This window comes from Nilaparvata lugens, chromosome 1, assembly GCF_014356525.2.
Source record: "Nilaparvata lugens isolate BPH chromosome 1, ASM1435652v1, whole genome shotgun sequence".
NCBI lineage: Eukaryota > Metazoa > Arthropoda > Insecta > Hemiptera > Delphacidae > Nilaparvata > Nilaparvata lugens.
In genome coordinates this window covers 47,416,352-47,423,042 of record NC_052504.1, presented here as the reverse complement: position 1 = coordinate 47,423,042, position 6,691 = coordinate 47,416,352, and positions in this window count along the sequence as shown.

Genomic DNA, 6,691 nt, shown 5'->3' with positions numbered 1-6,691 from the left:
AGCCGTTTTCGAGAAAACCGTGAAAAACATGGCTTTTTAGTCATTATCCGCCATTTTTCTCAAGAATATTACGGAGCTCCTGAAATTTTCCCAGAAATGAAACTCATGCCAGTTGATAGGGCTTATGAATATCTATCTATGGTATAAATTTGAAGAAAATCGTTGGAGCCGTTTTCGAGAAAACCGTGAAAAACATGGTTTTTTAGTCATTATCCGCCATTTTTCTCAATAATATTACAGAGCTCCTGAAATTTTCCCTGAGATGAGACTCATTTCAGTTGATAGGGCTTATAAATAGCTATCCATGGTATAAATTTGAAGAAAATCGTTAGAGCCATTTTCGAGAAAAACAAAAAAACATGGTTTTTTAGTAATTATCCGCCATTTTTTCCGCCATCTTGAATTGAATTTTATTGAATTTCTTACTGTCGGATCCTCATGGTATATGGACCTTAAGTTTAAAATTTCAAGTCAATCGGTTAATTAGGAATGGAGTTATCGTGTTCACAGACATACACACACACACACATACACACACACACACATACACACACACAGACCAATACCCAAAAATCATGTTTTTGGACTCAGGGGACCTTGAAACGTATAGAAAACTTGAAATTGGGGTACCTAATTTTTTTGAAAAGCAATACTTTCCTTACCATGGTAGTAGGGCAAGGAAAGTAAAAAACTGCTCAGGCTAAACTGAGAATTTTGAGGCATATACAGGGTGTTTCAGAAGTAGTGTCGAGAATTTTAGGGTATTGTACCTGGATGCTAGGAGACTACAAATGTCATATTTGAAGTGTCCAAAACTCAGCGGTTATCCTTATAGCTGCCATTTTGTTTTTTTCACTTAAAAATTTTCATCTCAAGAACGAAATGTTGTATTGATCTGAAATTTGGCATGAATATTTATGCTATAAAGTAAAGACTCAACTATAAAAAATAAAAAAAAAATTTTTCGTTGAAATTTTTCAAAATGGCGGCCATTTTAAATTTTTGATGGCGAATATCTCGAAAACCATCCATTTTACAGAAAATTTACAAGAGACAAAAAGTTAGCAAATTTTTTCACGATTCCAATGATACCTAATTTATTAAGATTGGTCGAAGAATAACAGAGAAATTAATTTTTTTCGTACTGCATGCATGACCACTTTTCACCATTTAAAGATCAATATTAATTTTTTTTATAATTTCATGAAAACCGTTCTTATTACAGAAATATACAAGAATAACTTTCCTCCAATTTTATTTTACATTGAAAAATATTAATTTCACTCAAATCGGTTCACTGATACTAATGCAGCAATTGCTCAAAATGCCGTCCTTCAACTTGATTACACAGTCTGCACCTTTCAATCATGGACCGTCGAACTGCTATAAAAGCATTTTCATCATCTTGAATGGCACCTGCTGCAGCAACCACTCTTGCCACAAGGTCTTCTTCGTTTTCTACTGGCGTGCTGTAAACAAGGTCTTTCATATGGCCCCAGAAAAAAAATCTAAAGGGTTGAGGTCAGGTGAACGTGCGGGCCACGGTACTGGTCCACCCCGCCCAATCCACCGCTGACGATAGGTCATGTTCAGAAAGTCCGTAACAACATTTCCGAAATGAGCAGGGGCACCATCATGTTGAAACCAAATATTATATCTGTTTGCAAGAGGCACATCTTCCAAAAGTTCTGGTAGTATGTCTCTTAAAAAAGTAATGTACGTGGGAGAATTCAGACGATTAGGAAGAATGTATGGTCCAATCACGCGATTACCTAAGATACCCGTCCAAACATTCAGCGAAAATCTATGCTGATAACCACGCACTTTGACCTCATGAGGATTGTCTAAGGCCCAGACGTGACTGTTGCGAGAGTTGAAGATTCCTTCTCTTGTAAAGCTGGACTCATCGGTAAATAACACATTTTCTAGAAAATTTGGTTGGATAATGTCTTGCTGAAGAAACCAACGGGCACAGTTTACTCTTGGCTCATAGTCGCGTTCAACCAATGAGTGAACTTTTTGAAAGCGGAAGGGGTGAAGTCTTTCCTTGTTTAGTACACGCCACACAGAAGAAGCACTTGAATTGATTTGCTTTGCAACTGCTCTCGTACTCGTTCTAGGATTGAAATCGAATTTCTGCAATACTTCCTCTTCAAAAGCAACATTTCGAACTGCTCGAGGCCTACCAGCAATTACCCTGTTCCGTTCAAATGAACCAACTTCTCTCAGCCGATTGTGAGTTCTTGTGAACACCTTGTCGGAAGGGAGACGGCGGTTTGGAAATGCAGCTGCATACATTCTTCTTGCTTCGGTCGCATTGCCAAGAGCTGCTCCATACATGAAGTGAATATCGGTGTACTCCAGCGAACTAAATTCCATTACAATAATTAAATATTTGTGTAGAAGCAACGTAAGAAAATATTGAAACTGGAAATTTAAGATAGAAATAAGACCTAGGAAACGTGAGACTAAGAAATAGGAAGCACTACATCTGGTTCTTTACTTTTAATGAAACAACAATACTTTTACAAGACAACATTATCATCTGAAAACCATTGTAAAATCATCTGTTTGCCCATATGGAGCCATACCGAGTTTCAAAGCTTCATCTTAAATACATCTGGAATTAAAAAATTAATATTGATCTTTAAATGGTGAAAAGTGGTCATGCATGCAGTAGGAAAAAAATTAATTTCTCTGTTATTCTTCGACCAATCTTAATAAATTAGGTATCATTGGAATCGTGAAAAAATTTGCTAACTTTTTTGTCTCTTGTAAATTTTCTGTAAAATGGACGGTTTTCGAGATATTCGCCATCAAAAATTTAAAATGGCCGCCATTTTGAAAAATTTCAACGAAAAATTTTTTTTTTATTTTTTATAGTTGAGTCTTTATAGCATAAATATTCATGCCAAATTTCAGATCAATACAACATTTCGTTCTTGAGATAAAAATTTTTAAGTGAAAAAAACAAAATGGCAGCTATAAGGATAACCGCTGAGTTTTGGACACTTCAAATATGACATTTGTAGTCTCCTAGCATCCAGGTACAATACCCTAAAATTCTCGACACTACTTCTGAAACACCCTGTATAATGTTTAGTATAGATTGTAGTGTACAGTTTTTTTTATAAAGTATTGATTTAGTATAGTTCAGAGATCAGTCTCATATCACTATTACATTTTATTAGTTTGAATGATTTTAAGAACATTTCCCATGAAAATTGAATCGTCCATGGATTGATAATAATGAGTAGAAAATGTAATTTCTACATTTGTATTTCTACATTTCAATTTCAGCATTGGAAAGTCAAGAGAAATACTGTAGTTCAATATTAAATTTTCTTCACCTCTAGAGCTGCTTTCATCCATAGTAACCTGTTATCCATTTGTCATTTTATATGTAGAAATTTATGCAACAATAAATATTTCAACTGAAAATAATTTTAAAAACTTCAAGTTGCTCCAAGCACCATATTATTTTATGGTTTGTATAATATTTTTGTAGAGACTTTTGTAGAAGTGAAAATCGAAAAGACCTACTGTAACTCTATTTCTGACTTTTTAAAATATGTAAACTGAATTTTGGTTGCAGAGACAAGGTTCATTATAATTTATGACTCAATTAAATAATAAATTCAAAAATTTTGCAATTTTTTTCATTTGTTTATCACCAACTATCTATTTGCTAACATTTACTTTACAAGTAAGTTTGCATATGAATTTTATCACAAACTCTACTTAATCTGGGAAGCAATTAATTCCAATAATAGAATATGAGGTAAAACAGTTGCATCTATAATTTGAGAGCAGCTTTGCATTTTATTTCAAATAGATTACTTGTTTGATGATCACTGGTTTATTCATTCAAAAAAGTTGGAGATCACATTGAAAACACTGTTAATTAATGTTGAGATTCAAAGTCTCGCTGCTTTCTCTAAATCTATAGTGTACAGTCATTATTAATTAATTAACATTATAATATTATAATATTTATGTATGATAGTTATATTAAAGTCAAATCAATTCTAGTAAGACCGCATTGCCTAGATCAGATCATGATTGTTCATGTAAAGAACTCTGAACAAATGGCAATTATAGTAATCATCATTAGTGAGCCAAGTTTTATCAACTTGGGCCTCTCTGTCACACAATTAATTCCCACTCACTCACACCTTCTCACAACATGCTGTGTTCAGTCATTGACAGAGAATCTTGTCAAACAAGTCGCTCTCTGTTTCACACTTCATTCCTACTCGCTCACACCAACTCACGCGTTCGAGCAGTTACTGCATGGTGCTGCCCTCTGCGATTGATGTTGGTTGTCGGCTGTGTGTGGTTTTCTGGGGGGCGATGTCAGTATACACCACCGTCAAAGTCAGACACATCCATCCTAGCACTGAAATTTAGTCTTGTTTTGGCGGTGGCTACTTTTGTCGTTCTTGTGCTGAAAAAGAAGTGTCTTGTTTTGGCGGGCCGAGTCCGTGACTAATTTCTCTACCTGGAAAACAGTCTCTGGTTGTCGCTATCAGCTTTTGTCGCTTATGTCAGGTAAGCTGGCAGAAAAGCTAGGAAATAAACTGGTTTGAATTTTGGCACAGACTGTACTTTCTTGGAAAAATTCTGTTTATAACTTAGTGTGACTGTAGAAGTGTGTGTGTGACCACCATCAGACAATACTCCTGCGTGACATTGTCTCTTATCTCAACCTTATTTAGTTATATTACTTACTCTCTCATTCTCTATCTCTCTCTCTCTCTCACTCACCCTCTCTCTATCACTCCTGCGCCTTTCTATCACTCTCTCTCTCTGTCTCACACACACACACACATACACTCTCACTCATTCTCTCTTTCTCTCTCCTCTCTCTCTCTCTCACCCGGTTGTGTGCTAATGCTCTCCTTTCTTCAAAACCCCACAGGGTTTTGTTATTATTTCATACAATGCTTCAGACATATTATCTTCAACCTATCTTGAATTTGACTTTCCCATGCCTAGATTTGTAAATTTTTTTGTGTCAATAATATTCATTACTATCAACTCTTGCTTGTAATATTGTGAATTCCCCCATTCCACTGAGTAGGATTGTATAATATGGTTAATGTAGCATCGTACTGGAAGGTTGATGGTTGAATGTGAGAGAGGGTCGCTGGCGTACGGTGTCGATGGATGAGATAGTCGCTGTCCACTCCTGTCAGGTTCTGGGTGTGTTGGAGGACTAAGGTGGCGCGTACCCGTTTTCTGGCGCAGTCAAGTTTAAGTTATGTTCGGATTGGCAGCCGGTCTTTGTATTTTATTTGTTTTATCGTATGTCTGGACAGATATATTATGTATTTACTAGGGATGGGTATCGAAACATCGATGTTTAAGTTTCAACATCAAACATCAATGTTTCTAACATCGATGTTTACTGTTCAATGTTTTTCACTTATGGATGGTTTTACCTAGACATCAGTCAACTGATGTTTTTCCCCAACTAAAAGGACTTTTTCAATCAGGCTCTCTGTATTTTTATGTGAGTCTGATGGATACTCTTGAAGATTTACATATCCTCTGTGGCCCTTGTCAAGGTTAGAAACTTAGGAAGAATGAGTTTTTTCTTATTACAAGTGCTTTCCTTAACATACGTTTAACACCAATAATTAGTCTAACTCTGGAATAGAGGTCCTCGTATTGTAAGGAGTGTAGATATCCATATAGAAAACGTTATTAATTTTTATTTCCTAAATAAAACCATCAGGTATTGAATGAATACGATATGAGTAACAATGATTGCTAAAATTAGCTTAGGATGAAATTCCAAGACAGAACCTTCGAGGATATCCCGAGAGGTTTCTGACATAACTATGAAGATGATAAATCTTGTAAACTATAATAGAGTTGATGTATCTCTCTAGTCACAACCCGACTTCAATTATTCGAAAGACTGTTACTTGAATACCACAAGTCCAAAATTGCTGTAATTCCAGTTAGTAACTGTTAAAATATTGGAACAATAGCTCCAGATAAAATTGTAGTCACTTTGTTGTTTTGTTTTGGAAGTTTTTTGTACTTTCAAGTATTTCGAGATTTATGAAAAAAATATATCAATAAATCAATCAACTTCCAAAATAATTGAGTCATACTCAATAAAACTAATACTCTGTAAGCTTATTAACAGAAGTGATGTGGGTTCAATCAAATTGATCTCACCCTGTTTTATCATTTTTATTTTAGAAGTGTAAAGTATCATATACTGTACATTATATCATTTTCACTTGATTAATACTAATAAAAATCTATTCATCCATCGTTTCTGACATGTCTTCAAGTTCATTCAAAATTATTTCATCATTCTCATCATCCATTAAAAAAGTAATATTATTATTCATTCAACTTTATTCTCTTTACAAAATTTTGACAAAAGAAGAATACCGTATTAATTTCTTCTATACTAAACAAATATTCAAATCTATAAAACAATATTTTAGAATATTGGATTTTCTTTTTTAAATTCGATTAATATCAATCTCCATTGGTAAACGTCAAGTCTGATTACCTATAACTACAAACAATTTTTAAACGTTCAGTTTGGCTGCTGCCAATCAATAATATTCCTTTATTGTTAACTACTTTTCAAAAGCTCTGTCCCTTTCTTTTACATGTACATAAAAAAGGAAATTGATTTCACTATCAGAGTTACTCTAAGGAT